Source organism: Bombina bombina, chromosome 3 (assembly GCF_027579735.1).
Source record: "Bombina bombina isolate aBomBom1 chromosome 3, aBomBom1.pri, whole genome shotgun sequence".
Lineage (NCBI taxonomy): Eukaryota > Metazoa > Chordata > Amphibia > Anura > Bombinatoridae > Bombina > Bombina bombina.
The window spans coordinates 208990172-209008686 of record NC_069501.1 but is presented as its reverse complement, the minus strand read 5'-3'; the positions used below and the strand labels follow the sequence as shown (position 1 = coordinate 209008686).

The following is an 18515-nucleotide window of genomic DNA, read 5'->3' as shown; positions in this document are numbered from 1 at the left end:
GTCCCTGGACCTGGATCCGTAACAAGGAAGCTTGGCATTCTGACGAGACGCCATGAGATCCAGATCTGGTTTGCCCCAACGACAAATCAGTTGAGCAAAGACCTCCGGATGGAGCTCCCACTCTCCCGGATGAAAAGTCTGGCGACTTAGAAAATCCGCCTCCCAGTTCTCCACGCCTGGGATGTAGATCGCTGACAGGTGGCAAGAGTGAGACTCTGCCCAGCGAATTATCTTTGAGACTTCCAACATCGCTAGGGAACTTCTGGTTCCCCCTTGATGGTTGATGTAAGCCACAGTCGTGATGTTGTCCGACTGAAATCTGATGAACCTCAGAGTTGCTAACTGAGGCCAAGCTAGGAGAGCATTGAATATTGCTCTTAACTCCAGAATATTTATTGGGAGGAGTTTCTCCTCCTGAGTCCATAATCCCTGAGCTTTCAGGGAATTCCAGACTGCTCCCCAGCCTAGAAGGCTGGCGTCTGTTGTTACAATCGTCCAATCTGGCCTGCGAAAGGTCATCCCCTTGGACAGATGTGGCCGAGAGAGCCACCATAGAAGAGAATCTCTGGTCTTTTGATCCAGATTTAGTAGGGGGGACAAATCTGAGTAATCCCCGTTCCACTGACTTAGCATGCACAATTGCAGCGGTCTGAGATGCAGGCGCGCAAATGGTACTATGTCCATTGCCGCTACCATTAAGCCGATTACTTCCATGCACTGAGCTACTGACGGGTGTGGAATGGAGTGAAGGACACGGCAAGCATTTAGAAGTTTTAATAACCTGGCCTCTGTCAGGTAAATTTTCATCTCTACAGAATCTATAAGAGTCCCTAGAAAGGGAACTCTTGTAAGTGGTAATAGAGAACTCTTTTCCACGTTCACCTTCCACCCATGCAACCTCAGAAATGCCAGAACTATCTCTGTATGAGACTTGGCAGTTTGAAAACTTGACGCTTGTATCAGAATGTCGTCTAGGTACGGAGTCACCGCTATGTCTCGCGGTCTTAGTACCGCCAGAAGTGATCCTAGAATTTTTGTAAAGATTCTTGGGGCCGTAGCTAATCCGAAGGGAAGAGCTACAAACTGGTAATGCCTGTCTAGGAAGGCAAATCTCAGATACCGGTAATGGTCCTTGTGAATCGGTATGTGAAGGTAGGCATCCTTTAAGTCCACCGTGGTCATGTACTGACCCTCTTGGATCATGGGAAGGATGGTTCGAATAGTTTCCATTTTGAATGATGGAACTCTTAGAAATTTGTTTAGGATTTTTAAGTCCAAGATTGGTCTGAAGGTTCCCTCTTTTTTGGGAACCACAAATAGATTTGAATAGAATCCCTGCCCGTGTTCCGTCCGCGGAACTGGGTGGATTACCCCCATTAGTAAGAGGTCTTGAACACAGCGTAGAAACGCCTCTTTCTTTGTTTGGTTTGCTGATAACCTTGAAAGATGGAATCTCCCCCGTGGAGGAGAAGTTTTGAAGTCCAGGAGATATCCCTGAGATATGATCTCCAACGCCCAGGGATCCTGGACATCTCTTGCCCAAGCCTGGGCGAAGAGAGAAAGTCTGCCCCCCACTAGATCCGTTTCCGGATAGGGGGCCCTCTCTTCATGCTGTCTTGGGGGCAGCAGCAGGTTTCTTGGCCTGCTTGCCCCTGTTCCAGGACTGGTTAACTTTCCAGCCCTGCCTGTAACGAGCAACAGCTCCTTCCTGTTTTGGAGCGGAGGAAGTTGATGCTGCTCCTGCCTTGAAGTTACGAAAGGCACGAAAATTAGACTGTTTGGCCTTTGATTTGGCCCTGTCCTGAGGTAGAGCATGGCCCTTACCTCCCGTAATGTCAGCAATAATTTCTTTCAAGCCGGGCCCGAATAAGGTCTGCCCTTTGAAAGGAATATTAAGCAATTTGGATTTAGAAGTCACGTCAGCTGACCAGGATTTAAGCCACAGCGCTCTGCGCGCTTGAATGGCGAATCCGGAGTTCTTAGCCGTAAGTTTGGTTAAGTGTACGACGGCATCAGAAACAAATGAGTTAGCTAGCTTAAGGGTTTTAAGCTTGTTCATAATTTCATCCAATGGAGCTGTGCGAATGGTCTCTTCCAGAGACTCAAACCAGAATGCCGCCGCAGCAGTAACAGGCGCAATGCATGCAAGGGGTTGTAATATAAAACCTTGTTGAACAAACATTTTCTTAAGGTAACCCTCTAACTTTTTATCCATTGGATCTGAAAAAGCACAGCTATCCTCCACCGGGATAGTGGTGCGCTTAGCCAAAGTAGAAACTGCTCCCTCCACCTTAGGGACCGTCTGCCATAAGTCCCGTGTGGTGGCGTCTATTGGAAACATTTTTCTAAATATAGGAGGTGGTGAAAAGGGCACACCGGGTCTATCCCACTCCTTGTTAATAATTTCTGTAAGCCTTTTAGGTATAGGAAAAACGTCAGTACACACCGGTACCGCAAAATATTTATCCAGCCTACATACTTTCTCTGGAATTGCAACCGTGTTACAATCATTCAGAGCCGCTAATACCTCCCCTAGCAATACGCGGAGGTTCTCAAGCTTAAATTTAAAATTTGAAATCTCTGAATCCAGTTTACCCGGATCAGACCCGTCACCCACAGAATGAAGCTCTCCGTCCTCATGTTCTGCAAATTGTGACGCAGTATCAGACATGGCTCTACCATTATCAGCGCGCTCTGTTCTAACTCCAGAGTGATCGCGCTTACCTCTTAATTCTGGCAATTTAGACAGTACTTCTGTCATAACAGTAGCCATGTCTTGCAAAGTGATTTGTATGGGCCGCCCTGATGTACTTGGCGCCACAATATCACGCACCTCCTGAGCGGGAGGCGAAGGTACTGACACGTGAGGAGAGTTAGTCGGCATAACTTCCCCCTCGTTGTCTGGTGATAATTTCTTAACATATAAAGTTTGACTTTTATTTAAAGTGACATCTATACATTGAGTGCACAAATTTCTATTGGGCTCCACATTGGCCTTTAAACATAGTGAACAAAGAGATGTCATCTGAGTCAGACATGTTTAAACAAACTAGCAATGAGACTAGCAAACTTGGAAATACTTTTCAAAATTAATTTACAAGCAATATAAAAAACGTTACTGTGCCTTTAAGAAGCACAGAAAAACTAACACAGTTGAAATAACAATGATCAAAAATAGTTATAGCAACCAAATTTTCACAGTAAATGTATTAAGTTAGCAAAGGATTGCACCCACCAGTAAATGGATGATTAACCCCTTAGTACCCAAAAACGGATAACAATTATATAATTAACGTTTTTCTCACAGTCAAATACACTGTCACAGGACTACTGTGACTGATTACCTCCCTCAAAATGGATTTTGAAGACCCCTGAGCTCTCTAGAGACGATCTGGATCATGGAGGATGAAGTAGACAGATTGTGACTGAATTTTTACTGTGTAAAAAAGCGCTAAAATAGGCCCCTCCCACTCATATTACAACAGTGGGGAAGCTCAGAAACTGTTTCTATGCAGAAAACAAAAATGGCCATGTGGTAAAAATCATGCCCTAATAAGTTTTATCACCAAGTACCTCACAAAAACGATTAACAAGCCAGTAAAACGTTTTAAACATACATTTAACAGTTATGTATTATTATTTACAAGCCTGCTACCAGTTGCTTTTACTGCAGTTAAGGCTCATACATTATTTCAGTATTTACAGTATTTTCAGAGTCAATTCCATTCCTTAGAAAATATATTCAGTGCACACACACACATCAGCCTGATACCAGTCGCTATCGCTGCATTTAAGGCTGAACTTACTTTACAATGGTATCAGCAGTATTTTCTCAGTCAATTCCATTCCTCAGAAAATAAATTACTGCGCATACCTCATTTGTTGCAGGGGAGCCCTGCATGCTATTCCCCTTCTTTGAAGTTACCTCACGCCTCAGATGAGAAACAGCCAGTGGATCTTAGTTACGTCTGCTAAGACCATAGAAAAAAACCCAGGCAGATTCTTCTTCTAAAGCTGCCTGAGAATAAACAGCACACTCCGGTGCCATTTAAAAATAACAAACTTTTGATTGTAGATATAAACTAAGTTAAAAAACACCACAGATCTCTCACAGCTTCCTTTTTAGTTAGGCTGCAAGAGAATGACTGAGTATGATAGGTGAGGGGAGGAGCTATATAGCAAGCTCTGCTGGGTAATTCTCTTGCAGTTTCCTGTTAGGAAGAGAAATATTCCATAAGTAATGGATGACCCGTGGACTGACTACACTTAACAGGAGAAAAGAAATTTAAATCAGATGTCTGCATTACACATATGTAATGTGTTTGTGTTGAAATTTTAATAATGATTAAATAGACCCTCACTTAAAAGCGGCAATAGCCTTACACAGACTTAGTACTAAAGATATTGTTGCTCTAAGTATTTAAAAACTGTCAGCTCGTGACACAGAGAAGCCTCTCTTGTATAACCCCCTCACCTCCTTATATCTTGTGAGCATAATTTAGCCCCATGCCTGCCAAAAAAGGGCTACAGACTGTGCATTCTACAGGAATTCACTGCTATCCTCCTTGGTATGGGGTTAAATATTGCTCTGCATTTATTTTTATTTTTTTAAGAATGCTGAATTGGGAGGAGAAGAAAAAACACCTCACCTACTCGGCTGCTTCTGAGTCTCTCTGCATAACGGAGGAGGACAGCACTTCCTCTGACATTCTCTTAATCTTTTTTTTTTGCTGAAAGTGACTGTGCTTATAGTTTTACATATTTATAGTTAAAGGTGATTTATTCTGATGAACATTTTACCTTTTGTAATACCCTACACTGTGTCTTCTGCTCTCCCGGTTTTAAATTCTCCCGGTCCCTGACAGCTGTGTGATTTATGCACACAACAGTCAGTCAGCTTAGGCCCTTCCCTCTCAGCCTGGCACAGGAAATAGATTAAGCAGTGCTACACCGGAGGGAGATGAAAAGTGTTTTGTTTGTTTTTCTTATTTTATTTCTAAGGTCAGTGCTCTGTGTGTCATGCCATTTTATTGCTCGGCCAGCACTGTTGAATTTTTTTTTTTTTACTTTCCACATTCCTCTTGTGTTGCGCAGCCTGATGTACTGCCTGCGCAACACAGAGAGGGAAGGTGCGCGGCTGCTCTGCCGCGCACCTTAGAGGGAACAGTGGTTCTTACATAAATTATGCTTTTTTGGCATCATGATTTAGATAGAGCATTCAATTATAACCAACTTTCTAATTTACTCCTATTAATTTTTCTTCTTTCTCTTGGTATCTTTATTTTAAAAAGATGGAATGTAAGCTTAGAAACCGCCCCATTTTTGGTTCAGCACCTGGTTAGCGCTTGCTGATTGGTGTCTAAAAAAGTTTATTTTTGACTAGACTATCACTTTTAACTGTAAGCTTATAACAATTATGCAGAAAAAATGTACCTATCTGTCAAGCTCTGTACAAGCTCTTTTAGAGGACCCATTGGAGCTGTTAACAACATCCATACAGAGTGTATACATTGTTTATGCATTATATATACTGCATTATATTTTAAGTGAACACATATGCCTGCGTTCTTACTTTATTATTAAAAGAAGTCACGCAAATTTGATGCCTTAGCTATCTGTATAACCACTACTGATGTGAGATTACCTTATTCCTATATACCAATATTCTGAGGACTTTCTCTGAAAGTCCTTAAGCATTCTCCTTTAAGTATCTTAAGTCTCCATCTTGAGAAGACACAGAACCTGTATACCATACTATCTCTGATACAAGAGAGGGCGTAGTCATAGTTTATAAGCTACAAAAAATTTCCACATGCCTCCATCAAGTGATATCTCCGCCCACAACAGCCGGACAGATAGCTCAGCATGCTAATTCACAGTGGCTGAGCTCTGTAGCAACCCGAGGGTTGCAGGTTCGATCCCCGGCGAGATCCACTCAGCATTTCATCCTTTCGAGGTTGATAAAATGGGCAGCGTCTTGAGACCCTTATGGCTGATAAGCCGTGCTTTATCTAATACATATCCAATACATACAATCAGTATTTAAATGTACTTGCACCTGAACTGTGTAAAATTACTTAACCCTTTGAGTGCTAAACACTTTCCCACTTTCCCATTTTTTAATGTTTTTTTAATTTTTTTAATTTTTGAACAATTTGTTTTATAACTTTTTTTTTCTTTTTTTCAGACCCCCAAGACTTACACTATTGGAAAAGTTAGGCGATTACCTTTCTAATGGTGGGTGGGGGTCTGTAGCTGCTTAGATGCCTGAGATACAGGCTTCTAAGCAGCATGCCCCCTGCTCCTATACTTAACATTGTTAAGTATAAATAAAGTTGCGCGGTGACGTCATCACGTTATTGCGCATGATGTCACCATGCAAAACGGGAAGCCCCAGCGATGCCTGTCACTCTAAAGGCACGATCGCCGGGGTAGGAGCGGGTGGGAGCCCCCAGATCTCCCTCAAGGTGGGAGAGTGCTAGTGACAGCTCTGAGCCGTCATTAGCACCAAAGTGGGAAACTCTGTGATGGCTCATTAGCACTCAAAGGGTTAAAAACAATTCTAAAGGTGATAGGCTTCAGAGGGACATAATACTCCAGTGTCTTTTAGCTTCTTCTTCCAAGCCACCGATACATAATCAAATATCTCTCACAATCTATAAGATGCACTGGATTCAGAATCCTCCTCATCTGTGTCCCCTACTATATCCCTCCCAGTGGACTATGTTACGCAATTTAAGAATTATATTGAAAAATTCCCAACTAAGGAGGACTTTGATTCTCTTAAATCTCTTATTACCTTAAAATTATCCACTATGGGTAAAGATATTACTAATTTGGGACATAGGGGCCCATTTATCAAGCTCCGAACTTGGAACTTGTGGGCCCGTGTTTCTGGCGAGTCTTCAGACTCGCCAGAAACAGCAGTTATGAAGCAGTGGTCTAAAGACCGCTGCTCCATAACCCTATCCGCCTGCTCTGATGAGGCGGACAGGAATCGCCGGAAATCAACCCAATCGAGTACGATCGGGTTGATTGACACCTCCCTGCTGCTGGTGCAATGTTAAATGCGGAGAGCGTATTGCTCTCCGCATTCAGCGAGGTCTTGCGGACCTGATCCGCACTGTCGGATCAGGTCCACAAGACCTTTAATAAATAGGCCCCATAGAGTAGTAGAAGAAACACAAGACAATATCAATGAAATGGTGGAAGCATTCACTACCCAAACTTATGGACAATATTCCAAGCTAGATATGCTTCAGGAGAAAATAGAAGATTTACAGAATTGCAGCAGGAGACAAAATCTTAATAGACATGTTGTCCCTGAAACAGCCGACCTGGGAGATTATCTTCAAAGTTTATTCCAACATATTAAAGAAGATCTACAAGCGGCACACATAGAACTCAAAGGAGCTCACAGGGCCTTGAGACCACTCCCCCCCCCCCCCCCAATCCTCTACCCAGGGAGATATTATACTAAAAGTTTTCATATTTTCAGACAGCGAAGACATCTGGCTTAAAGATAGACAATCTCAAAAGATTTCCTATGTGGATCACATGTTACAAATATTTCCATACCTCTGTCCCAGCACCATCCAAAAAAGAAGACAAGCAAGATTCATCACTACATTTCTACAGGAAAAACAAATTAAATATAGATGGGGATTCCCCTTTAGTTTTATAACAACACATGACAGAAATACCTTCACTTACAAAGGTATCTAAGACTTGGACAAAATAGCAGAAGGACTAGATATTACCCTTAAAGCGCCTTAGACCCCGGGACAAAGAAACAAGTCCTTTCCTCCGATGCTCAGGATCCCAAAGATCAAAGACCAAAATGGCATAAGGTACAGTCAAAAAAATGAAAAGAATGAACACCACTTAATCTTGCAACAGAGAGTGACACTTGAATGCAGAACACTCTGTTTGTGGGTCCATTGTTGAGCTCATTAATTTTTTTTTATAAAATAAGCAGCGCCTTGAGACCCTTACAGCTGATAAGCCTCACTTTATCTAATACATATCCAATACATACAATCCGTATTTAAATGTACATACACCTGATCCGTGTAAAATGACTTTAAAACAATTCTAAAGGTGATAGGCTTCAGAGGGACATAATACTCCAGTGTCTTTTAGCTCCTTCTTCCAAGCCACCGATACATCATCAAATATCTCTCACAATCTATAAGATGCACTGGATTCAGAATCCTCCTCATCTGTGTCCCCTACTATATCCGTCCCAGTGGACTATGTTACGCAATTTTAGAATCTCCAGCACCCCTCATCCTGGATCAATCTATCCAATTCAGACAGCCATTCCTCCCTGGGCTGCTCTCCTAGGAAAGGCACTCGTAAGTCCCACTGGAGGTCATACTCTTCCTCCCAAGTGGGGAGGGTCGATAGTCGATAGCCCTGCTCTTGACGAGTCTCCCTCCAGAGTTGCCGGCGGAAAAAGTCCCTCTCTGCCAGCAGGTCCCAATATGAACTAGGACCGTCCAGCTCGGCCAGCGCCTCTTCTACTCTCCTTAGGAGCTTGGCTTCCATACGGCTAGATTTAGAGTTTTGTCGGTAAAGACCCGTGTAGCTAACGCACCCTTAAGACAACTCTGGTATTTAGAGTTGTCTGAAGGGCTGCGTTAGGCTCCAAAAAGGGTGCTTTGAGACGAATTTACCGCCACTTCAACCCTTAATACCAGCGTTGCTTACGGGAACGGTAAGCTGGCAAAACGTGCTTGTGCACAATTCCCCCATAGGAAACAATGGGGCAGTTTGGGATGAAAAAAAAACTTACACTTATTAACCCCTAATCTGCCGCCCCCGCTATCGCTGACACCTGCATTATATTATTAACCCCTAATCTTCCACTCCGGACACCGCCGCAACCTACATTATCCCTATGAACCCCTAATCTGCTGCCCCTAACACCGCTGATTCAAGTTCAATCCGATTGGCTCATCCAGTCAGCCAATCAGATTGAGCTCGCATTCTATTGGCTGATTGGAACAGCCAATAGAATGCAAGCTCAATCTGATTGGCTGATTGGATCAGCCAATCGGATTGAACTTGAATCTGATTGGCTGATTTAATCAGCCAATCACATTTTTCCTACCTTAATTCTGATTGGCTGATAGAATCCTATCAGCTAACTGGAATTCGAGGGATGCCATCTTGGATGACGTCATTTAAAGGAACCTTCATTCGGCGAGTAGGCGTCGGTTGAAGAGGATGGATCCGCGTTGGCTGGAAGAAGATGGCTCCGCTCCGCTCCAGATGGATGAAGATAGAAGATGCCGCTTGGATGAAGATGTCTGCCGGTCCGGATGTCCTCTACTGCCCGGATAGGATGAAGACTTCTACCGGTCTAGATGTCCTCTTCTGCCCCATCGGATGAAGACTTTGGTCCGGCTGGGTGAAGACGACTCAAGGTAGGGAGATCTTCAGGGGGTAGTGTTAGGTTTATTTAAGGGGGGTTTGGGTTAGAGTAGGGGTATGTGGGTGGTGGGTTTTAATGTTGGGGGGTTGTATTTTTTTTTTTACAGTCAAAAGAGCTGATTACTTTGGGGCATGCCCCGCAAAAAGCCCTTTTAAAGGCTGGTAAAAGAGCTGATTACTTTTTAATTTAGAATAGGGTAGGAACCTTTATTATTTTGGGGGGCTTTTTTATTTTATAAGGGGGCTTAGAGTAGGTGTAATTAGCCTAATATTCTTGTAATCTTTTTTTATTTTTTTATAATTTAGTGTTTTTTTTTGTTGTAATTTAGTTTAGTTTATTGAATTGTATGTAATTGTAGGTAATTTATTTCATTAATTTATTGATAGTGTAGTGTTAGGTTTAATTGTAACTTAGCTTAGGATTTATTTTACAGGTAATTTTGTAATTATTTTAACTAGGTAGCTATTAAATAGTAAATAACTATTTAATAGCTATTGTACCTAGTTAAAATAAATACAAAGTTGCCTGTAAAATAAATATAAATCCTAAAATAGCTACAATATAATTATTCGTTATATTGTAGCTAGTTTAGGGTTTATTTTACAGGTAAGTATGTAGTTTTAAATAGGAATACTTTAGTTAATAAGATTTAATTTATTTTGTTAAATTGATTAAAATTATATTTAACTTAGGGGGGTGTTAGGGTTAGACTTAGCTTTAGGGGTTAATACATTTATTAGAGTAGCGGCGAGGTCCGGTCGGCAGATTAGGGTTTAATACTTGAAGTTAGGTGGTGGCGACGTTGAGGGGGGGGGGCAGATTAGGGGTTAATACTATTTATTATAGGGTTTGCGAGGCGGGAGTGCAGCGCTTTAGGGGTTAATAACTTTATTAGAGTAGCGGCGAGGTCCAGTCGGCAGATTAGGGGTTAACACTTGTAGTTAGGTGGCGGCGACATTGTGGGGGGCAGATTAGGGGTTAATAAATATTATGTAGGTGTCAGCGATGTTAGGGGCAGCAGATTAGGGGTTCATAGGGATAATGTAGGTGGCGGCGATGTGCGATCGGCAGATTAGGGGTTAAAAATATTTATTATAGTGGCGACGATGTGGGGGGACCTCGGTTTAGGGGTACATAGGTAGTTTATGGGTGTTAGTGTACTTTAGAGCACTGTAGTTAAGAGCTTTATATACCGGCGTTAGCCCATGAAGCTCTTAACTACAGCCTTCCCATGGGCGGTAGGAGTCTTGTCGGTAGAGGGTGTACCGCTCACTTCAGCAAGACTCTAAATACCGGCGTTAGGAAGATCCCATTGAAAAGATAGGATACGCAATTGGCGTAAGGGGATCTGTGGTATGGAAAAGTTGCGGCTTGAAAGTGAGCATTAGACCCTTTCCTGCCTGACGCTAAATACCAGCGGGCAGCCAAAAGCAGCGTTAGGACCCCTTAACGCTGCTTTTGACGGCTAACGCAGAACTCTAAATCTAGGCAATAGTTTCCAGCTACCTCAGCAGGAACCGTGTGAAAGAAGCAGATCCCACCGCTGCCACCAATGTGACAGATACCCCGGCTACCCTGATTGGGTAACTCCGCCAAAAGTGTCCCGCATCCTCCCTGCCGACTGCAGCTGTGTAGCTGCCAAGTGATTACAGCCAGTAGCCCACCCTGATACCTGGACCGCACCACTATTCACTGTCCCACCCTGTGGCAAGAGGGTCCTTCCTCTCCCTGACAACAGGTCTCTATGTAGCAGAGAAAGTGTTGGATTCCAACTACCCCGACTAGGTAGCTCCGCCAGAGGGTCACTTCCGATACCCAGAACCTGGAACAAACCACTATGTAACAGAGAAAGTGATTATAGCAATCCCCACCCCAATAACTATACAGACTAACATTCAGGTGAAACAAGAACTGACTGTATTAGGAAACACACACTCCTTTTATTCACAAACAAAGGGTCTTATCTTACTCCCGAATCTCCCGCCATTCAAGCCCCTCCAGACAGCAACCACAGACCCACAGAGTCCTAGGACACAGAGGTGGTGGTTTCAGGGTGATCCCAGGGGAGCAGCAATTCCAGGGTGTCATTTGAAAGCTCTCGGTCCCCAGATGCCGCAGTCCAAAAAGCGGTGTGATTCGTTACTGGGGACCGGAACTCTGGGGCAAAGGGCCGCTGGAGCGACCAAGGGTAAAGTTAGCGGGTGCCTGGCGTGATGCTGCTGACCAGGAGTTCCAGGAGCTCAGCCAGCCTGAGAAGGGTTAGGCAGTTATCCGTTGCGGTGGGTTTTCCCGTTCAGAGATCAGCTCTTCTCTGATAAAGTTCATACAGTAGAAAACACAGATATCACAAATCTGTTATATCATGTAAGCCCTGAAGTAGCCAAATCTGGTGTAAAAGGGAGTTTGCTAGGTAGTAGGGGGGTGGGGGGAAGCCTGGGTGGTCTGGTATATGTGAAAAAAACCTTCTTAGTCATAAAAGTTACATTTCGACTTTACTATCCATTTAACATGTTAGATTGATTAGAGCTAGAAATAATAAGATCTGGCATTACAGAAAATGTCTTGCCCACAGTAGTGTAGAAAAGCAAAAATTTCTGAAATTCATAATTCACCTTGGTTTAAGAGTTTGTTAGATATTTAAATCAAATAAAAAGAGAAATTATGAGTTGAAAGTAAACATAAAATCTTGAGCACAATCACGATTTACACTAGAATGATTACCACAACTTCAGAGATCTGGTTGACTGTTTCGCAAATATAAAAAGCTGTACAAAACACATCAAAAATACATTACAAAGTATAGATACAATCATAATAACACCATCTAATAAGAAATATTAAAAAAAATGCACAAAAAAATATAAGGGCTCAAAGATATGAGGTATCAGGTGTTAGGATAAAAAAGGCAGGCAAAGGGCTTTAACATTGAGATACATACATATACATGTCTAAAGATGGATATATATGTGTGTGTGTGTGTGTGTGTGTGTATAGTGTGTGTGTGTGTGTATATATATATATATATATATATATATTTATATGTGTATATATGTATTTACAGACATATAAACAAATAAATACATATGTACACAATATCTTGACATATAAACACATAAATACATATGTACACAATATCTTGATATATAAACACATAAATACATATGTACACAATATTTTGATATATATGTGTGCATAAGAGCCCTTTGCAGTTAAGTAGATGAAAACATATAAAAGAATATTTATGCAATATTTATTTTTAATTCAAGTGTTAGTGTGTATTTACTGTAAATATTTAACATTGCAATGTTATATATATATATATATATATATATATATATATATATATATATATATATATATAGAATATACATATATATATATATATATATATATATATATATATATACCTATATATAATCATGTGAATATATATAGGTATAAATTATATATTGTACCAAAAAAACATCAGATATATGTATAAGTATGTATTTTTTAATAAATAGAACATATTCTGTTATTTGAAAAACATTGGAATGTGAAATATTCATATTTCTCTTGTTAAGTGTATTCAGTCCACGGATCATCCATTACTTGTGGGATATTCTCCTTCCCAACAGGAAGTTGCAAGAGGATCACCCACAGCAGAGCTGCTATATAGCTCCTCCCCTCACTGCCATATCCAGTCATTCTCTTGCAACTCTCAACAAAGAAGGAGGTCGTAAGAGGAGAGTGGTGTTTTATACTTAGTTTATTTCTTCAATCAAGTTTGTTATTTTTAAATGGTACCGTTTTCTATGATCTTAGCAGAAGTAACTAAGATCCATTGCTGTTCTCACATATTCTGAGGAGTGAGGTAACTTCAGAGGGGGAATGGCGTGCAGGTTCTCCTGCAATAAGGTATGTGCAGTTAATATTTTTCTAGGGAATGGAATTTGCTAGAAAATGCTGCTGATACCGGAGTAATGTAAGTAAAGCCTTAAATGCAGTGATAGCGACTGGTATCAGGCTTAATTAATAGAGATACATACTCTTATAAAAGTGTTATATAAAACGTTTGCTGGCATGTTTAATCGTTTTTTTATATATGTTTGGTGATAAAACTTATTGGGGCCTAGTTTTTTTCCACATGGCTGGCTTGATTTTTGCCTAGAAACAGTTTCCTGAGGCTTTCCACTGTTGTAATATGAGTGGGAGGGGCCTATTTTAGCGCTTTTTTGCGCAGAAAAAATTACAGACACAGACATCCAGCTTCTTCCTGCATGTTCCAGGACATCTCTGAAGGGCTCAAAGGGCTTCAAAGTCGTTTTTGAGGGAGGTAAAAAGCCACAGTAGAGCTGTGGCAGTTGTTGTGACTGTTTAAAAAAAGTTTTTTGTCATTTATTATTCAGTTTTTGGTATTAAGGGGTTAATCATCCATTTGCAAGTGGGTGCAATGCTCTTCTAACTTATTACATACACTGTAAAAATTTTGTTAGTGTAACTGCATTTTTTCACTGTTATTTCAAATTTTGACAAGATTTGTGTTTCTTAAAGGCACAGTAACGTTTTTCATATTGCTTGTAAACTTGTTTTAACGTGTTTTTCCAACCTTGCTAGTCTCATTGCTAGTCTGTTTAAACATATCTGACAAAGAGGAAACTTGTTCATTATGTTTGAAAGCCATGGTGGAGCCCCATAGGAGAATGTGTACTAAATGTATTGATTTCACCTTAAACAATAAAGATCAGTCTTTATCTATAAAAGAATTGTCACCAGAGGGTTCTGTCGAGGGGGAAGTTATACCGACTAACTCTCCCCACGTGTCAGACCCTTCGCCTCCCGCTCAGGGGACGCACGCTAGTATGGCGCCCATTACATCAGGGACGCCCATAGTGATAACCTTGCAGGACATGGCTGCAATCATGAATAATACCCTGTCAGATGTATTATCCAGATTGCCTGAATTAAGAGGCAAGCGCGATAGCTCTGGGGTTAGAAGAGATACAGAGCGCGCAAATGCTGTAAGAGCCATGTCTGATACTGCGTCACAATATGCAGAACATGAGGACGGAGAGCTTCAGTCTGTGGGTGACATCTCTGACTCGGGGAAACCTGATTCAGAGATTTCTAATTTTAAATTTAAGCTTGAGAACCTCTGTGTATTGTTTGGAGAGGTATTAGCTGCTCTGAATGACTGTAACACAGTTGCAGTACCAGAGAAATTGTGTAGGCTGGATAGATACTATGCGGTGCCGGTGTGTACTGATGTTTTTCCTATACCTAAAAGGCTTACAGAAATTATTAGCAAGGAGTGGGATAGACCGGGTGTGCCCTTTTCCCCACCTCCTATTTTTAGAAAAATGTTTCCAATAGACGCCACTACACGGGACTTATGGCAGACGGTCCCAAAGGTAGAGGGAGCAGTTTCTACTTTAACAAAGCGTACCACTATCCCGGTTGAGGATAGTTGTGCTTTTTCAGATCCAATGGATAAAAAATTGGAGGGTTACCTTAAGAAAATGTTTATTCAACAAAGTTTTATTTTACAGCCCCTTGCATGCATTGCGCCTGTCACTGCTGCGGCGGCATTCTGGTTTGAGGCCCTGGAAGAGGCCATCCATACAGTTCCATTGACTGAAATTATTGACAAGCTTAGAACGCTTAAGCTAGCTAACTCATTCGTTTCTGATGCCATTGTTCATTTGACTAAACTAACGGCTAAGAATTCCGGATTCACCATCCAGGCGCGTAGGGCGTTATGGCTTAAATCCTGGTCAGCTGACGTGACTTCAAAGTCTAAATTACTCAACATTCCTTTCAAGGGGCAGACCTTATTCGGGCCTGGCTTGAAGGAAATTATTGCTGACATTACTGGAGGTAAGGGTCATACCCTTCCTCAGGACAGGGCCAAATCAAAGGCCAAACAGTCTAATTTTCGTCCCTTTCGAAATTTCAAGGCAGGAGCAGCATCTACTTCCTCCGCTTCAAACAAGAGGGAACTGTTGCTCATTCCAGACAGGCCTGGAAACCTAACCAGTCCTGGAACAAGGGCAAGCAGGCCAGAAAGCCTGCTGCTGCCCCCAAGACAGCATGAAGGAATGGCCCCCTATCCGGAAACGGATCTAGTGGGGGGCAGACTTTCTCTCTTCGCCCAGGCGTGGGCAAGAGATGTTCAGGATCCCTGGGCGTTAGAGATCATATCTCAGGGATATCTTCTGGACTTCAAAGCTTCTCTTCCCACAAGGGAGATATCATCTTTCAAGGTTATCAGCAAACCAGATAAAGAAAGAGGCATTCCTAAGCTGTGTGCAAGACCTCCTAGTAATGGGAGTGATCCATCCAGTTCCGCGGATGGAACAAGGACAGGGATTTTATTAAAATCTGTTTGTGGTTCCCAAAAAAGAGGGAACCTTCAGACCAATCTTGGATCTAAAGATCTTAAATTCCTCAGAGTTCCATCATTCAAAATTGAAACTATTCGGACCATCCTACCCATGATCCAAGAGGGTCAGTACATGACCACAGTGGACTTAAAGGATGCCTACCTTCACATACCGATTCACAAAGATCATCATCGGTTCCTAAGGTTTGCCTTTCTAGACAGGCATTACCAATTTGTAGCTCTTCCCTTCGGGTTGGCCACTGCCCCGAGAATTTTTACAAAGGTTCTGGGCTCACTTCTGGCGGTTCTAAGACCGCGAGGCATAGCGGTGGCTCCGTATCTAGACGACATCCTGATACAGGCGTCACGCTTTCAAATTGCCAAGTCTCATACAGAGATAGTTCTGGCATTTCTGAGGTTGCATGGGTGGAAAGTGAACGTGGAAAAGAGTTCTCTATCCCCACTCACAAGAGTCTCCTTCCTAGGGACTCTTATAGATTCTGTAGAGATAAAAATTTACCTGACGGAGTCCAGGTTATCAAAACTTCTAAATGCTTGCCGTGTCCTTCATTCCATTCCACGCCCGTCAGTTGCTCAGTGCATGGAATTAATCGGCTTAATGGTAGCGGCAATGGACATAGTGCCATTTGCGCGCCTGCATCTCAGACCGCTGCAATTATGCATGCTAAGTCAGTGGAATGGGGATTACTCAGATTTGTCCCCTCTACTAAATCTGGATCAAGAGACCAGAGATTCTCTTCTCTGGTGGCTATCTCGGGTCCATCTGTCCAAGGGTATGACCTTTCGCAGGCCAGATTGGACGATTGTAACAACAGATGCCAGCCTTCTAGGTTGGGGTGCAGTCTGGAACTCCCTGAAGGCTCAGGGATCGTGGACTCAGGAGGAGAAACTCCTCCCAATAAATATTCTGGAGTTGAGAGCAATATTCAATGCTCTTCTAGCTTGGCCTCAGTTAGCAACCCTGAGGTTCATCAGATTTCAGTCGGACAACATCACGACTGTGGCTTACATCAACCATCAAGGGGGAACCAGGAGATCCCTAGCGATGTTAGAAGTCTCAAAGATAATTCGCTGGGCAGAGTTTTACTCTTGCCACCTGTCAGCGATCCACATCCCAGGCGTAGAGAACTGGGAGGCGGATTTTCTAAGTCGTCAGACTTTTCATCCGGGGGAGTGGGAACTCCATCCGGAGGTATTTGCTCAACTGGTTCATCGTTGGGGCAATCCAGATTTGGATCTCATGGCGTCTCGCCAGAACGCCAAGCTTCCTTGTTACGGGTCCAGGTCCAGGGACCCAGAAGCGACGCTGATAGATGCTCTAGCAGCGCCTTGGTTCTTCAACCTGGCTTATGTGTTTCCACCGTTTCCTCTGCTCACTCGACTGATTGCCAAGATCAAACAGGAGAGAGCATCGGTGATTCTGATAGCGCCTGCGTGGCCACGCAGGACCTGGTATGCAGACCTAGTGGACATGTCATCCTTTCCACCATGGACTCTGCCTCTGAGACAGGACCTTCTAATACAAGGTCCTTTCAATCATCCAAATCTAATTTCTCTGAGACTGACTGCATGGAGATTGAACGCTTGATTCTATCAAAGTGTGGCTTCTCCGAGTTAGTCATTGATACCTTAATACAGGCACGAAAGCCTGTCACCAGGAAAATCTACCACAAGATATGGCATAAATATCTTTATTGGTGTGAATCCAAGAATTACTCATGGAGTAAGGTTAGGATTCCTAGGATATTGTCCTTTCTCCAAGAGGGTTTGGACAAAGGATTATCAGCTAGTTCTTTAAAAGGACAGATTTCTGCTCTGTCTATTCTTTTGCACAAGCGTCTGGCATAGGTTCCAGACGTCCAGGCATTTTGTCAGGCTTTGGTTAGAATTAAGCCTGTGTTTAAACCTGTTGCTCCCCCGTGGAGCTTAAACTTGGTTCTTCAAGGAGTTCCGTTTGAACCCCTTCATTCCATTGATATTAAACTTTTATCTTGGAAAGTTCTGTTTTTGATGGCTATTTCTTCGGCTCGGAGAGTCTCTGAGCTATCTGCCTTACAATGTGATTCTCCTTATCTGAGTTTTCATGCAGACAAGGTAGTTCTGCGCACCAAACCTGGGTTTTTACCTAAGGTGGTTACTAACAAGAATATCAATCAAGAGATTGTTGTTCCATCATTGTGTCCTAATCCTTCTTCAAAGAAGGAACGTCTTTTACATAATCTGGACGTAGTCCGTGCCTTGAAGTTTTACTTACAAGCTACTAAAGATTTTCGTCAAACATCTTCCCTGTTTGTCGTTTACTCTGGACAGAGGAGAGGTCAAAAAGCTTCGGCAACCTCTCTTTCCTTTTGGCTTCGGAGCATAATACGCCTAGCCTATGAGACTGCTGGACAGCAGCCCCCTGAAAGTATTACAGCTCATTCTACTAGAGCTGTGGCTTCCACCTGGGCCTTTAAGAATGAGGCCTCTGTTGAACAGATTTGCAAGGCTGCGACTTGGTCTTCGCTTCACACTTTTTCAAAATTTTACAAATTTGATACTTTTGCTTCTTCGGAGGCTGTTTTTGGGAGAAAGGTTCTTCAGGCAGTGGTTCCTTCCGTTTAATCCTGCCTTGTCCCTCCCATCATCCGTGTACTTTAGCTTTGGTATTGGTATCCCACAAGTAATGGATGATCCGTGGACTGGATACACTTA

At 42.5% G+C, this 18515-nt stretch overlaps 1 protein-coding gene across 1 annotated transcript in view; it reads left to right on the top strand.

Moving 5' to 3' along the window:
- The window catches only part of PIGL (phosphatidylinositol glycan anchor biosynthesis class L), a 420271-nt gene that overhangs the window by 204596 nt on the left and 197160 nt on the right, over positions 1-18515 (top strand). The window lies entirely within an intron of this gene.